Source organism: Castor canadensis, chromosome 8, assembly GCF_047511655.1.
Source record: "Castor canadensis chromosome 8, mCasCan1.hap1v2, whole genome shotgun sequence".
In the NCBI taxonomy this organism is placed as follows: domain Eukaryota; kingdom Metazoa; phylum Chordata; class Mammalia; order Rodentia; family Castoridae; genus Castor; species Castor canadensis.
In genome coordinates, this window is record NC_133393.1 from 152479515 (window position 1) to 152494644 (window position 15130).

The following is a 15130-nucleotide window of genomic DNA, read 5'->3' on the forward strand; positions in this document are numbered from 1 at the left end:
CTAATCTTGAGATAAAAATATAGGGAAAGCAGATCACTGTCATGGAAAGGGTAATGACCTAGAAGGCAAGAGACTTAAGATTCCAGACTCTCTCAGCTTACAAGCTGTGTGACCTTGATCAGTCACTTCACTTCTCAGTTTCAGTTTCTTTGTTAAAAGGAAGGGGCCTGGCCATATCCTCTGAATATCAAGTCCTACCCTTATAAATTATGCCACTAAATGTGTAACTGTACATGGAGGTGGGCAAAAGAGTAAAAGAACTGACACCATATAAAAAGAAAGGAAAAACAAAGACCAGGAGGCTTCTTTTTACTTATTGGCATAAATCTCAGACTGGGAGACATGCTTTGGTTTGAAATTTTGAAATCTCTTTATTATTTTCATAAATGCAGCATTTAAAGTTCATCTAGAATTCAGGAAGCTATTTTATGGCCAGGAAGGAAGGGGTTTGAAGAAAGAGCTATTCAGAGCTACCAGAGCAAAGATAAAACTGGAGGAACTGACTAAGTCTAAATGACAAATATACTTTGGAGGTTTCTAGAAACCTTTCCTATGTGATCCTAAAAGTGTTAGACCTACACAAATAACAGTAGATAATCATCTAACAAGAAAACATGCTTCTCTATAAGGCACAAACTGCACAAGCATAGCATTTTCTGGAGAACAGCACGAGGCCATTGCCTTGTTAATGTTCACAGCAATAAGTAATCCAATAATTATAATTCACTTAGTAATGGATCGCTTAAATATCAGGATTTAAAAAAAAACCTTCTTGTTAGGATTAACGAGAAACAGTACTATGAAAATAAAGAGTCATAACTTTTCAATTCCAGTATACGACATTTCAGATAATAATTAAACTGTGTATAAGACTCAGTTATTGAAACAATAAAACTTACATTTTGATATCCAGTAAGAATGGTTTCTAGTAACAGCCCTCTGATAAGAACAAGGGCACAGGGTCTGAGAAGAGAAATAAGAAAAACCTGACTCAGAAGGAGGATAGGGAGGGGACCTGGAGCAGGTAGCAACTTAACTTAGGGTCAGGGGAAAAAACAGCAATTACAGTCCGGCAGAAGGCTCATTTGTTTGTTTCTCTGCAAATCCCATTTTTCTGGCTATAGATGAGATTTGGCTTTTAAGAAAGGAAAAGCAGCATGATGTCTTAAAGCAGGGGAAAACAACCCTCTATTGACAGTTAAAGTAACTCAGATAACAGCAAGAAAGCTCAGCAAGAGGTAGGCATCCTTGTCCAAAACATGCCAACGCCACGTTTCAAAGTAATTCCATTGAGGGAAGCATGCACATGTGCTCTAAAATCAGAGTGAAAAATTATGAAGCACAAGCTTTCATTTGTTTAGGTCAAAATCTACTCATCAAGAAAATCAAATGCTCACTGACACTTCCTCAACACATGCACACAAAACACTTCACACTGGTTAATATCAAACTAGCTGAACATTTCTATCAAGGAGCTCTAAAACTAGATGGGTTTGCTCACAAAGGTGAGGTTGCTTTAAATCAATCACTCAGAAAAAAAAATCTAAGAAAATTCTGCTTTCTAAAAGGTCTATCTTAAAAAGCACACTCACGTTTCTCTGTCAAACACTGCCAAACACTGGCATCAGCTGCCTAACTTTGCCACTCTGCCTCAGTACCTGCCTCTTTCCGACCCTGCTGGTATGTCTGACCTCGGTCTCCTGGCTGAACTCTCCCAGCACATTTCATCATTTCCTGTTGGCTGCTGAGATAAGGTCATTCCCTTACACTGCTGCATTCACTGTACAGGCATCAGGTTCAGATCTGCCTGCCATGGCCATAACAGAAGAGCTCTCTTTCAGAAAGTGGTCCCAGAAATCTTAGTATTTCCATGGAAAATCAAGAAAAGCTCTGACAATAAAATTCACATCACACAGTACATGATACTCTTGGACTCTTCTTGCATTTGGGATCCTTTTACTTCAGAAAAAAAAAAAAAAAAAGCCATGCTCTGTGTTTAAGGAGCCAGGAATCACAGCAGCTGGTGTGACTGGGATTTGCTCATGGGAGCTAATCTTACATTGTCCTACATGCAGAACTCAACTTCTTTCTGTGCTGCATCTGCCAAGGCAAAGTAGCCTGTGAGTGGAAGATGAATGGCATGCCCAAAGTGAGAGACAGCACTAGGGACACAGGTATCCTGAAGACAGGAAGGGGACTCCATGGGCTCTCAGCAATACACCTGTCTCCTATGAAGTAGGACACACAAATATGCAAGCAAATGTGATCACTTCAGAGTAATCACTGAGGGAGGGGGTGGGGGCATGGGGGAGAAATGACCCAAGCGTTGTATGCACACATGAATAATAAAACAATAAAAAAAATAATAATAAGAGTAATCACTGAACTGAGTAACTTTAGGTGGGGAGAAGAGATCCTCTTCCCAATTCTAATATGGATGTGCCCACCAGAATAAAGAATAAAGCACAACAGAAGCACAATCAAGCCAGGCTTGGGCAGAGGGGAGGAGGAGGAAGAAGGGGTGCCAGGAGGGCTTCTGAGTACTATTCTGGTTCTTTGTGTGTGGGGGGGGGGTGGAACTGGGGTTTGAACTCAGGGCTTTGGCTTGCAAAGCAGGTGCTCTACCACTTGAGCCACACTTCCAGTCCAGCATGCTGATTCTTAAACCAATTACACAGTTGCTACACATGTGAAAATTCACTGATATCCACACTTATGATCTGTGTCCTTTTTTTTGGGTGGGACTGGAGTTTGAACTCAGGGCCTCACACTTGCTAGCTAGGCACTCTACCACTTGAGTCCTTTTTTTTGTGATGGATTTTTTTTCAGCTAGGGTCTCACAAAATGGCTTCAAACAGCAATCCTCCTGATCTCTACCTCCTGAGTAGCTAGGATTACAGGCGTGAACTACTGGCACCTAGCATGATCTGTGCACTTTTATATAGGTATATTATTTGCCAATAAAAGTTTATAAAAAATCTTTACAATATCAAAAATTATAAACATCAATAGAAAGAGCAGATATTTGAACTAATCTGCAAAGACAGACAGGAAACAGGTATTTTAAGGGCTGTTTCTCCGAGGTATCCTTCTAGAATACCTTCTAGAAGGTAAGCTCCACCCCCCAAGCCCCTCCCAATCCCCATGGCTAGCCAGGATGCTACATTTAAGACACAGAGGCCAGAACAGAGGCACTTCAGGATGGTTCCAACACTTCAGGACAGGCCCAAGAGGAAGTATGCAGCAATGGGAAAATACATAATTGACAAAATAATACACTGCAAGGGGAAATCATGCTAAACGGATACGCACTATTTACCAGTGTTCTTGCTACCCATATTCATTCGAAAATGTTATTAAAAAGTCATCTTAGTCTTACTTTATAACACAAAATAGGTTAGAAATCTCTTTCTAAAATCTTGTGTTCAGAAATTTCTTAATGGAAAAAAAACAACAGAAAAGCAAAGATCACATCAACACAAGACTATTACCTGACACATGGTAATAATCTATACTATGGAAAACTGCTATACCACCTCCTCATCCGCCCCCAAAAGCAGAAAAGTCAACACAAAGCGTATGTCCTGGTATTCTGCTGACAGCTCAGTTAAAGCAACTGCGCCATTAAAAAGGGACACATGCTCGGACACCAGGTCAGCCACATCTGGTGGAGCACTCATTCCACCAAGAAAGAAGCTCCTGAGCACTAGTAAAGCTACCTGTCCTCATCATGAAAGCTAGATGCCAGAAAACAGTTTTGACCCAGAGTCCTACTTAGGGCTTCTGGTTATGGGAGGGGGACAATTACAGCAAAGCACCACTTTAAGAGTCTCACTCACTCATTCATTCATTCATTCTCTCTCCCACCTTCCCAACCTCCCAGCTTTTCTTGGGTGCTGGGCCTTGTGTATGCAAGGCTCTACCATTGAGTGATACCTCTAGCCCTTGTCTCTTTTTTTAAAAATCCAACAAACACCATCTACTCAATAAGCATCTAGTGCTTACTTTATTCCTGGCTGATCATGAAAACCATCCTATGCAGACAGGTATTATTTCCAGGCTAGAACGCTGAGGCACAGAGTCCCATCGCATGGAGAGGCAGGATTTGAATCCAGTCAGCCTCCAGGTTCCTAGCCACACCCCATGGCCTCATCATCCTGGCTGCCCTGAAGGCTCAGAATTGGGTCCTACAAAAAAGTGCTGCTAATGAGATCAGTTTTCCAATGTGGCAGGGGTACTCTCTTCCTGCCCATAATGTCCGCCACAGTTCACCAGTGAACACAAGACAGGAAAAGTGGCCCAATACTCAAGCTTGGTGTATAGCTCAGTAGTAGCTCAGTGGTAGAGCATTTGCTTAGAAAGCACATGGTGTCAATCCCCAGCATCACAGAAAAGAAAAAGAAAAAAAATGGCAGAAGCAGCTCTCCTGCTCTGGGGCAGGGGTGCATATCCCCCACCACCACCACCAAGGGCAGTGCTGGAACAGGAACACTGCTCTAGAAATGTACCTGTTTCCCTCTTGCATGTGGCACCTCAGGCAGTATTTCCAGTTCCGATCTGGTTTCCGTCACCAAAGACTTGAAACCACTGGGCTCTCAGTCAACAAATATTAGTGCCAGGCCCAGTGCTTAAGGACTTAGCACCCCACAGTTGAAGAAACCAAGGTCCCTGCCCTGGATTGGCCAGCCCTCAGTGTTTGGGCTGAGCACGAATGTAAATAAATAAAAATGGCATGTCCCAAGTGTGGAGGGACAAAGTGAAAGAAGGGGGCAATGACCCAGTGTGGGAAACAGGGTCAAAGAGGAAGGGACAGGGGTTGGTTCTCTAAGAGCTTGCCACCAACCCACTCAAACTGTGTGTATTAAGGCAGAAAAATGAATTCACAAGTTCATCAAGTTAGCTAAAGACTACCAGTGCTGCCCAGCCCCTGGTCCTCCCTTATCTAGTGGCTGAATACTCCTCAGAAACACACGGCATAGGAATTTGCCCAGTGGCAATTCCAGCCAACAGAAGAATTAACTTACCCAGCTCTAAGGCCCACTGGCAAGGACATAAAAGGGCTGCGTCTCTAGCTGATTGATAGTCACATGGAGAAAATGGATGAGGTTCACCTGGCTGTTTTTAAAGACTCCATAAAATCAGTACCACTAACCCTATTTTACAGGAAGGGCAACCACCTCAGAGAGGCTAAACAACCTGCCCAAGGACACTCAGCTACTAAAGGCAGAATAGACTCAAGCTCAGGCCCACCTGATACTTCAAAGCTCCCCACGGAACTAGACTTGCGAAGAAATGTTGGATATTTAGCAATAGGTTATGATATATGGGAAAGAACAAAATTTCTACAATGTGACTTTCCTCCTATTCCTCTACTATCATTGCTCTAATACCACCCAAACTTTTTTCTAAAAAACACTTTATTGAGATATAATTCACATCCATTTAAAGTATACAATTCCATGGTATTGAGTATATTCACAGATGTATACAACCATCTCCACCATCAATTTTAGGACATTTTCATCACCTCAAAAAGAAAGCCCATACTTTTTAATGAACCCCCCTTTATTCCCACAGCCCCTGCCTCCTACAATGAGATTCATAAAGTGTTATGGATACACACTATTGGATTGCTAATGAAATACTGCAACTTGCAGGTCAGTGCTTCAGTCCTCCCCCACTGGGCTAAAGCCCAAGCTGAGGCAGGACAGAGCAGGGGGAAGCAGGACACCTTGGTGGCAGCAGCTGCAGAGGAGGGAGGAGTACCTGGCAGCCCAACCAGATCATATGTGCCTGGGTCCTGAACTTAACAAGCCCAAAATATCTTCTTCTTTCTCTCTTTTGTATCCCAACCATCAGGGATGGTGCCACCACATCCCTCCACCATTCTGTGCTGCCTCACCACAGGTGCCAAAGCAACAGGCCAACGAATTATGTACTAAAGCCTCCAAAACTATGAGCCAAAACAAACCTTTTCTCTTTATAAATTGATTACCTTAGGTAATTGTTACAGTGATGAAAGCTAACACTCCATCTGACAAATGTCTATTCAGCACCCTCTCTATGCTGATAGTTACAAACTTTATTAATAATTCACCATTCCTTTCCTGGAGCAGCATACAGTCTAGTAGATAGATGGACAAGAGCCGTGTAACAGACCTAAGCAGGGAGCCAAGCTGGGGCAGGGAGTAAGAGGGAGATATGGGCCACTCCCCAGGAAGGTTCACCCTGAGCTGAGTCAGGTAGTGTCACTCTGCCTGCACCTTTAGCAGCCACTTCCCTCTCTGGCTGTAGTTTCCTCCTCCAAGGGAGAGCAGGGCCCTAGACAGAAGCGCCCACCTTTATCAATCAGTGCCTTTTACTGAGAACAGGAAAAGCAGCCAATACAAAACTGCCAAGTTTATTTTGCCCACTAAGGATATTTTTAAAGGGGGGGAGGATATTTATCTCCCGTTATTTCATTTCCAAGCCATTTTAATAATAACAAAGGAATTTCAACACTTAAAAAACAGGTACAGGTTGAGTATCTCTAATAGGAAATGCTTAGAGCCAAAAGTGTCTCAGATTTCAGACTTTTTGGGATTTTGGATATTTGAAAATACATGAGATATCTTAAGGATAGGATGAAATTGATCTATGTTTCATACACACCTTACACATATAGCTAAAAGGTAATTTTAAACAGTATTTTAGATAATTTTGTCCATGAAACAAAGTTTTTGTGGAATTTTTCACTTATGGTATCATCAAAACATTTCAGATGGTAAAGCATTCAGATTTTGAATTTTCAGATAAGGGATACTCAACCTATAGTACAATTTCAGAATAAATGTGAAGCCTTCACTACGTATCTTTAGCCCTATTTTTTTATTTTTTATTTATTTACTTTGGTGGCACTGGAGTTTGAACTCAGGGCCTTGAGTGTGCCAGACAGGCGCCCTACCCTGGGAGCCACACCCCAGCCTACAGTTTTATAAACAGATAATTACATTATTAATGTTCAGGCTAAGTGACAGTCAATACATCTTCATGCTCTGGTGTTTGAAAATTCTGCGGATAGACGATAAAATTAGGTACTGGCTACTGGGTGTGCATTCTACGACATTTTATGTGCACCCTCCAGGATCTTCACGTGCAATGACTCTAACTCATGAAAACTTTGCAAAATGGGACTACTGCCCCCATTTTCCAGGTGGGAAAATTATAGCTCAGGGGAAGTGGCTCACCCACAGTCATACAGTGGTTGCAGTGCACGGAACTGCTATGCCGGTTCTACTGATAGCAGAGCAACATGCACACCATGGCTCCATGAGAAAGCTCAAAATGACCTCTGAGTCCTCAGCAAAACAAAACATCTCTTTTATTATTATTGCTTGGGATGACAAAGGAAGAGTTCAGTACTGCCACCAAACAACTCATATCCTTTGTAAAACCAGAAGGGTGTAAATTTGTAAATAAATGAAACCATGATCCAAGGCATTCTAGAACTCTATTGTATCTTCCCCTTTTTCCTTCTCCATTTGGACCAGTGCTAAGGAAAAAGAAAAGAGAAAGGCAGAAAAGACCAAAACCCCCACAGCCCAAGAAATGGGAAACATCTCAACCCTTAGTCAAGACTTTTTAATACTATACTTCACCTGGCATGTAAGAAGTATGCATATGAAACCTCTGGTGAGTGTTATATAATTCATTTTAAAAGACATGATGCTAGGCATGGTAAAGCATGCCTGTAATCCCAGCTACTTGGAGACTGGGAGGATCGAGGTTCAAGGCCAGCCAGGGCAAATAGTTAGCAAGACACCCATCTCAACAAAAAAGCTAAATGTGGTAGCACACAACTGCAATCTCAGCTCCACAGAAAGCTTAGGTAGGAGGATCATGGTCCAAGGTCACTCCTGATCAAAAAGTATGAGACCCTACCTGAAAAATAACTAAATCAAAAAAAGGGCTTGGGGGCATGGCTCAAGTGGTAGAGAATCTGCCGAGCAATCACAAGGCCCTGGTGTTCAAACCCCAGGACTGCTTAAATAAATAAATAAATAAAGGTCATGATCACTGATGTTGAGAAAAACAAAAAAATATGGTCACTAACTTCTCAGAGATTCTATTCTTCCACATGGAGATGTTATAGAGAGATAATTATAAATAGGGTCCAAATACAAACTTAGTGCACCTCATTTCACAAATTTTATTCTTTCTTCTTTTACCACTTAAAATTGGAGTCTACTGTATTTAAACAGCACCCCCTCTTTTTTTAAGCAGCCTTAGGGATGGAACCCAGGGCCTTATAGATACTACACAAGTGCTCTACCACTGAGCGACAACCCCAGTCTGAACAGTCTTTTAACACAACTTTCCCAGTCATATTTGGGCATGGGATGAGACACTGTGTGCGGGTATGGACAGAGTAACTAGCTGGAGGCATGTTCCAGAGCAGACATCCAAGTACACTTGCATGGGAAAGGCAAGCCAAGTAACAAAATCCTCCAGGGAGTAGTGAGCAGCTACAAAACCTAGAAACTTCTGAGCCCCAGGTTCCCCTAGCTGTAGTGAGGAGACCGTTCACATATAGAGACAATACATACATAGTGCCTGCCACTACGCATGGCTGGAGAAAGGTTTCTAAATGTTAGCCATTCAGATCAGCTCCAGGGCCAGCCATGGTGGTACAGGCCTGTAATCTCAGTATTTAGGAAGCTGCGCAGGAGAACTGAGACTTTCATAGAGGCCACCCTGGGCTACAGAACAAGACTGCTTCAAACAAACAAACAAAATACCATATGACTAAGCTGGGAGCACCTGATGTCAAGAACAAAGTCACAGAAGAGGCAAAGTGAGGCCTCTCTAAAGGAATGGCTAAAGCAGGAGAGGCCAGACATGCAGGTAGCAAAGGCTGTGGTTAATTCAGAGTGGGCAATTGATGAAAGTCAGAGAGTTAATGAATCCATGCCACAGCAGTCCAAGTGGAAGTGACTATAAGACCCACAATGATCACAGGGAGCAAAGTATGGATATGGGCAGAGCTGGTTCAGAAAGTCTCATGAAGAAAAACAAAGGGAGGGGACCTTGCCAAGAGGCTGACTGGCCAAGCACCAGCAAATGCCAAGTCTAGAGAGACTCTAGGGGTCCTGCTTGAAAAGTGAGGGCTGCTGTGATAGGTGGGGCAGCCTGGGTAAGCATCCCAGGGAGAACAGCAAGGCTCTTAGCCCTAGAAGTAGTCAGGTAGGCAGGTGACCTGGCTTAAGATGTCAAAGGACACATACCTCCTATGTGTAAAACTAAGAGCTAAACACAGACAGGTTACAAAGTAGTTCACATAGTATGATCTGACTTCTGTTCTTAAAACTCACACATATGTGAATATAAAGACCAGGAAAAGTGATTTTCTCCTTTTGCATACTTGTATTTGTATTTTACAAAGTGCATGCACTGATGTTACAATGAAGGAGTAAGCTGAGTTTCTTCCTGAATCTTCTAACCTGATAGACAACACCAAGACAGAGTGAAGAGTTATGGAAAGCCCCAGTGCTGTGCAGGACCACAGCTCTCTGAAGTCCTCTATAAACTGACAAGCTCAGCAAGGTCATAGGCAACCCCACCTGCAGGGCTTTCATAAAACCCAATTCTGATGAGCTCTGCAACAAGTTACCACCAACAGGCTGCTGTTCCAAAACTCCCTCCTCCAGAGGGATGACTTACCCCACAGCTGGCTTCCCCAGCTGTGCCACATTTCATGTGGAAAGAGAACCTGGCCATTGTACACAATTCATTCCACAAACTCTTTCTTTAAGAAAGTAAATCCCCAAGAAGGTCAAGACTCTCAGCTATATGCAACACCCGAGGTGGCCTGAGACCAGCAAGGAACTCCACCTGTAGTCTGTGCCACTCCTGAAGCTGGATGTAAGTAGGCACATGGCCATTTCAACAGCAGGTTCTTCAATCTCAATGACAGGAATGAATTCCATGCAGAGGTAGGTATAAGGAGGATACTCTTTTTGTTGTTGTTACTGGTAATAGGGTTTGAACTCAGGGCTTTGTGCTAGGCAGGAGCTCTAACACTTGCACCATACCTCCAACCCTTTTATGCTCTGGTTATTTTGGAGATAGGGTCTCTCTTTTTGCCCAGGTCAACCTGGACCACAATCCTATTTATGCTTCCTGCTGTAGCATGGATGACAGCTGAATGCCACCATGCCAAGCTCCATCCCCCCCTCACCATGAGATGGGGGTTTCGCAAACTTTTATTTATATGTTTGTTTGTTTATCTTTCCCCAGGCTAAAACCTCGATTCTCCCAATCTCAGCCTTCCAACTAGCGAGGATGACAGGCATGACCCCCTAGCACTTGGCTCAAAGATATTCTTGTGAATGAGCATGCCTTTAGTTTGATGGATGGAGCAGAGCCAAATGAAGAACCAGACCGACACAGTCGTAGTAATAGCAGTGCTGACCACATACTGGCCAAGATTTTCTGAAAATGTGACAACCACAAGCATGCTTGTTCTGCATACATTGTGACAGCATTCATTTTCACAATTCATAGCCCTGTAACTGTGTATCTGCACACTACTGGGGGAAGCACAAAAACAGGGTGTGTTTACCCAGATCCTAGGCCTCTGACACGTATCCCTCACATCCTTCTCACAGTCCACTCATAATTCCCCCATCTGTTAGTATCTCAGGGCTCAGGAGGATGGACTATGATCTCTAAATAATATTACCATTTCTCTGTTTGTTAAAAAATCACACTCACAGAAATTTCAATACACTGCACAGATAGTAAGATGGGGTGTCCAAATTCGTTAGATTCAGATATTCTTTCCAACAAACTAGCCTGACATTATATGGTAAGGATCTTCTGTTTTTCTTTTCTATAAATGTATTCCAACTAATTTGTGGCCTCCTTTTAATTAGAATTCTTTTCTGATGGCATGCCAATGATTTTTCTCTCTCAAAGATGTTCAGGAGCCAGGAGTGGTGGTACACACTTGTAATCCCAGCACTTGGGAGGCTGAGGCAGGAGGATTGCAAGGTCAAGTCCAGTCTGAGCTTCACAGTGAGACCCTGTCTCAACCAACAATAAAAAGATGTTCAGGAATATTACTACATTATCATTAACAGGACCACCTCCCACTGGTTCACCTGCAACAAGGTGTTCTTAGAGAAGCCCTGGGGAGGAGCATTTAAGGTGAGTAACAGCCTGAACAGCTCTGGCAACAACCAACATTAGAACATCTACACTACAGAAACAACCTGGGACTGATTCTCACTGTAGATTGGAAAGGTTTTGTTTGTTTTTTTTCTCTTTGAAACAGGGTGTTATTCTCAGGCTGGCCCAGAACTTACCTCCTGTCTCAGTCTCAGCCCCACCCCCACCCCCACCCCCAGTGCTAAGATTACAGGCAAGTACCACCACTCCTAGCTTTTCTTTCTTTTTTTTCCTTTATTCATTTACTCATATCTAGCTTTTCTTTTTTAATGGAAAGTGTCAAACGTATAAAAAGTAGATCGATGGGAATAACAACCCCCAGATTAAACAATTAATATACAACCTACTTTGTTTTCCCTGTGACGTGAAAACTGAAATGCTCACAGAATCATGTACCCAAATTTGTCTCTTACCTGATCTGGTAGGCTACCTCAACAATGACACCACAACAGAGTCCTCAACAAAGGGATGAGGCCCCATGCAAGCCAAGAGCAGGGGCCTGGCCTGAAGGGACCAGCAACCTTGTGGAGAGCCAGAGCCACTCAAAGCATGTACAGAACCAAGTAATAACAATAGTAAACGTGCAAGGTTAACATCTCTAGTGATAAATCATGGTGATATCAAATCCAGGCATTTGGTCACATACTCTCAATGTTTTTGGACAGGATTAACATTTCAATCAGTAGATTGCACATTGCCCTCCTCATCCACTCAGTTGGAGGCCTGAGCAGAACAAAAACACTGAGGAAATCTCCACCTGCCAGCTTTCATGCTGGAACCGCAAGACCACAATGCACACTGCCCTGCCAATCTCAATAAATGCATGAGCCAGCTTTTTATAATATGCCTCCAAATGTGTATTTAAACACACACATATCCTATTGATTCTGTTTCTCTGTAAAACTCTAATACAAAGCACGAAATAGAAAATTATTAAGTAAAAAAAATGAGCAAAAAAAGCAATTTGCAGGTTAGTTATGATTCCCACTTTAGAAAGTTCATAAACAAAAACTGAAAATAGTATTTACATACATGTGTATGTGTATAAGTATTCTTTACTTAAAAAAAAAAAGCAAGGAAATGATACAAGATTCTAGAGATTTGCCCCTGGGAGGGTGCATACCAGTTGGGCAGAATGGTTTCCTTCTCAAGCTGAGAGGTTGGCTCTAAGGTACTTCCTAGTATGCCTCAAAACTCACTTGTCCATCTCTATTGTTTAATGTGAACTTTAAGTTGTCTAATAAAAACCTTTCTAAGTTAGAGAAATGCCACTAGAAAGACATAGGAAGGGAACTAAGTGTTCAGCAAAAAGCAGGATAGGGCTAAGATGACAATCCCCCAACACCTGGCCACATGGCTATCCAGGCTAGTGTGGAAGCCCAATGTGATCCAAAGCCCTACAGGATGAGAGCTTTCAGGACTTCTCTCCTCTCCTTCTGTGAACATTCATCCACTTTGCATGTAGAAAAGCATGCCTGTGCTAATTTCTCACCTGCGGGAAGTGTGGGACCAAGGACACCTGCCATGCCAACCCACCTGCTGAGCCTCAGAGCTATGATATTACTCTTGCTTCCTAATACCCCCTAAGATGAAACTCCTTTGGCCACCTTCTCACCTAACAGTTCTTTTCCCTGCCCAACCCCAGGAGGTTCTGGTTCCAAAAGGGTGAGACCAGCAGCCACACCCACGATGGGCAAAGGCCAATGGAAAGTGCAGAACCATCTGCTCTGAATGAGCAGAAGTGACACACAGGCCAGCCCAAGCTGCTCCTTCTGATCCCTCTTCCCACAGTCTACCAAGTCCTCAGTATTACCTGGGGACTCACAGACTTGGCGCAACATGCTGAATGCAACCCACCCTGTCATGCCTGCAATGGCTAAGTCATATGCCTGCTGCTGTGTTTTGGCATTTCTATGTTGATGTAGAATTCCTCCATGCCAGTTTTACTTGGACTTGTGTTAGGATTAGCTATGGAATTTTATTACATGCCTTTTAGACATCTGTCACAAGGTTTTCTTTTTAATTTGATGTGGTAAATTGTTATGTAGAACACTGAATACTTACTATGTACCATATATTTAGAAATGTTGCAAATATATGCAAACATATACACTAAGCCCGCCTTATTTGTGGATTTATTACATGCACTTTTGACCAAGCATGGTCAAAAGATAACAAATAAAAACTTTTAGATCAGACTAGGGGTATTGTTCAAGTGGCAAAGAACCGCCTAGCAAGAGTGAAGCCCTGCGTTCATCCCCAGTACCATAAAAATGTAACAAAAAATTTAAAAATAAAAATAAATTTTAAGAATCAAAATTCTACACAGCTCAGTTGATGCAGCAAAGCTCTTATTACCATCTACTGTATCTAAATCATCGTGATCTGTTGAGCGTTTACCTGCCTTTAATTCTGTGAAAATCTACCTCCCAAAAAGCAAATAGTGCCCCAAAAGCAAGGTAAAAGTGAATGTGCTTAATGAAGTCATAAAGGGAAAAATTTGAGATTTGTGGGAAGGCAGCATTGTCTTTAGCAGAGGCTGAGAGGTGTTATGAGAAAAATAAATCAAGTATGTGCAATAGTTGAGATAAAGAACATGAAGTAAGATATAATTTTTGGTGTTAATGTTTCTGTGACAGAAATGCAATCTACTCCATGCAATTTCAAGTGGATGCTCAGACCTCCTATACATACGGCACAGGTAAATTTGAGTGATTTTAGAGCAATGGAATCTAAACATCCTGAGCACTTCCAGTTTTTCCTCCACAGTGATCCCATGGATCCCATGGTCTACTGTATGTGCAAAACACAAATGAATATGAAACTGGTCTATTATTTTCTCTAGACCATGTGTGGAACAGGACACTCAAACACTTTTATTATAAAAAAGACATGTGGCCTGGTGGAGTGGCTCAAGTGGTAGAGTGCCTGCCTAGCAAATGTAACTCCTTGAGTTCAAACCCCAGTACCCACTCCACCCCCAGAAAAAGAGTTAAACGTGAACAAATAATCTGGATATGGTAGTGTACACCTGTAATCCCAGCTACTCAGGGGGCTGAGGAATGAGGATTGCAAATTCAAGGCCAGCTTGGGCTACATAGCAAGACCCTATCTCAAAATAAAAAATAAATTTAAAAAAATTAAAAAAAAAAAACATATGTGACTACATAAAAGTGTTAACATTTTATGGCAAAGACACCTGAAGTACAAATAAATTACAGAAACAATAGCCAGGGAACATATCTGCATATCTGCAATTCAAAAAATAAATTATTTATAGCCCTAACATACAAAGAATTCCTAAAAATCGAAAAGAAAAACAATCCAGTAGAGGGGAAAGGGCAGGTGATATGGATATGAATTCATAGAAGAAATACAAACGACCAGTAACCATGAAACGGCGCTCATCTTTACCAGTGCTTGGGAAAACGTGAATTAAAACAATAATCCAGTACTATTTTCACTTATCAGATCAGTATAAAGCAACACTGGAGAAATGCCCAAAAACGGGTGCACTTTTACATATTGCTGGCACAAGTCTCTAAAAAGGTGAAGCAATTCAATCTGACATAGCCACTAAAAACTGCCAACCTGGAGAGACAGACTAAGACACTCCCCTCCACCCCCACCCCACACATACCTCCCTGCCAATGAGCACCTACAACAGGCCCAGAAGTTTTTTAGATTTTTGTTCTCAAGATGGCTTACATTCAGGTGTGTGTAAGCTCACGGAAAGTAGAACCAGCAAGTTGCTGAGTGATGCCTATGGTAGTGTCCTCTTTTTTAAAAAATATGTGTTTGCATTTATGAGAACCAGGAGACAGATGCAGAGGACTCTGCCATACCAAAGCAGTAAAGGCTGGCCCATCTCAGTGTTGGGGCTGGAAATTCACTACCACCTACGTTTATACAGCGTCTAGTC

At 42.3% G+C, this 15130-nt stretch overlaps 1 protein-coding gene across 7 annotated transcripts in view; it reads right to left on the bottom strand.

Moving 5' to 3' along the window:
- Positions 1-15130, bottom strand: part of Pacsin2 (protein kinase C and casein kinase substrate in neurons 2) — a 115156-nt gene that overhangs the window by 72889 nt on the left and 27137 nt on the right. For 3 of the 7 annotated variants that reach the window (XM_020174201.2, XM_074084617.1, XM_074084621.1), the window contains exon 2: positions 900-963. The exons of the other annotated variants lie outside the window; for them this stretch is intronic. The gene's annotated coding sequence lies outside the window, so the exon portion shown is untranslated. The remainder of the gene's footprint in view (positions 1-899; positions 964-15130) is intronic. 7 annotated transcript variants of the gene reach the window in all.